Below are 2,438 nucleotides of genomic sequence, written 5' to 3'. Positions count from 1 at the left end.
CGTAAAAATATGGTTTTTTGGGAAAAAAATAAAAAATAAAAAAAAGAAGAAAAATCCCGACCTACCGACCCTATTTTTTGGGCCTATGTTACCGTAAACAGACCTATTTTATTTTTTTGGCCTAATCACCTAGACGTAGCTAGTCGGTGATGTGTGTGTGTGTGTGTGTGTGTGTGTGTGTGTGTGTGTGTGTGTGTGTGTGTGTGTGTGTGTGAGCGTGCATGCTTGCGCGTATGTGTCAGTAAAACTAACAAGTCGCGTATGGCGAAAATACAATATTTAGTCAAGTAGCTGTCGAACTCACAGAATGAAACTGAACGCAATGCAACGCAGCAAGATCGTATACTCGTAGTCCACGGCTCACGGCATAGGCAGTGAAATTGACAAGAAGAGCGGGGTAGTAGTTGCGCTAAGAAGGATAGCACGCTTTTCTGTACATCTCTTTGTTTTAACTTTCTGAGCGTGTTTTTAATCCAAACATATCATATCTATATGTTTTTGGAATCAGGAACCGACAAGGAATAAGATGAAAGTGTTTTTAAATTGATTTGGACACTTTAATTTTGATAATAATTTTTATATATTTAATTTTCAGAGCTTGTTTTTAATCCGAATATAACATATTTATATGTTTTTGGAATCAGCAAATGATGGAAAATAAGATAAACGTAAATTTGGATCGTTTTATAAATTTTTATTTTTTTTTTACAATTTTCCGATTTTTAATGACCAAAGTCATTAATTAATTTTTAAGCCACCAAGCTGAAATGCAATACCGAAGTCCGGGCTTCGTCGAAGATTACTTGACCAAAATTTCAACCAATTTGGTTGAAAAATGAGGGCGTGACAGTGCCGCCTCAACTTTCACGAAAAGCCGGATATGACGTCATCAAAGACATTTATCAAAAAAATGAAAAAAACGTTCGGGGATTTCATACCCAGGAACTCTCATGTCAAATTTCATAAAGATCGGCCCAGTAGTTTAGTCTGAATCGCTCTACACACACACACACACACACACACACACACACGCACAGACAGACACACATACACCACGACCCTCGTTTCGATTCCCCCTCGATGTTAAAATATTTAGTCAAAACTTGACTAAATATAAAAATCTGATCACAGATGATAATCGTGAGGCGTTTTTGTTTGATTTGCTCTCTCTCTCTCTTTCCTCTCTCACTACCCCCACCTTCTGTCTCTCTCTTTCATTCTCACGTTCTCTCCATCCCGCCTCCCCCCTCTCTTTCACACCCCCTCTCTCTCCTCTTTCTCTCCCTCTCTTTCTTTGACTCATTCTGCCCCACTCTCTCTCTCTCTCTCCCGCCTCTCTCTCACTCTCCCCCTCCATCGTTCAGACCTAGCTTATTCGCCGTCCATTTCTTCAACATCTTTTACGCTTATGTCTAGCAAAGTACACATACGTCGTTTGAACAACGAAGCATCTCAGGTATAGTCTTGGATACTGGAAAAGAAAACATGCATGGTGTAGATCCATAAACCACGCTAATGGTAGTTTGGGAGACTTCAGACAATAGCTTAGGTAATCTTACTGGTCAGTCGGGAGTTTTTTCGTAACCTGGTGACGTGAGGTTTTGTCTGTTGCCATAGTTACCCTTTGTGAAAATACTGTGTCTTGAGGTAGTGGTTGCCTGGGGATTTGCTTCGTGTGTGTTTGTGTCTTTGAAAATGATAAAGAAACGCACGCACGCACGCACGCACGCTCGCACACCTAAAACACACATACACAGACACACAGACACAGACACAGACACACACACACACAAACACACACTCACACTTACACACAGGCACACACACACACTTACACACACTCACATAGACACCCATATATACACACACACACACACACTCACATACACACATACATACACATACACAATACACACACACACACACAAACACCCTCACACACTCACACACACACACATACACACACACACACACACACACACACACACGCACACACACACACACGTATACACACACACTCTCTCTCTCTCTCACTCACACACACATACACACACAGTCACATAGACATACGAGAGAGAGAGAGAGAGAGAGAGAGAGAGAGAGAGAGAGAGAGAGAGAGAGAGAGAGAGAGAGAGAGAGAGAACGATACAGAGATAGTTAGAGAGAGAGAGAGAGAGAGAGAGAGAGAGAGAGAGAGAGAGAGAGAGAGAGAGAGAGAGAGAGAGAGAGAGACAATGATAAATTCTTTATTAACGAGGGTAATGGCGAGAGAGAGAGAGAGAGAGAGAGAGAGAGAGAGAGAGAGAGAGAGAGAGAGAGAGAGAGAGAGAGAGAGACAATGACAAATTCTTTATTAACGAGGGTAATGGTGAGAGAGAGAGAGAGAGAGAGAGAGAGAGAGAGAGAGAGAGAGAGAACGATACAGAGATAGTTAGAGA

This window comes from Littorina saxatilis, unplaced genomic scaffold, assembly GCF_037325665.1.
Source record: "Littorina saxatilis isolate snail1 unplaced genomic scaffold, US_GU_Lsax_2.0 scaffold_1015, whole genome shotgun sequence".
Classification (NCBI taxonomy): domain Eukaryota; kingdom Metazoa; phylum Mollusca; class Gastropoda; order Littorinimorpha; family Littorinidae; genus Littorina; species Littorina saxatilis.
Note: the sequence above shows the minus strand (reverse complement) of the source record.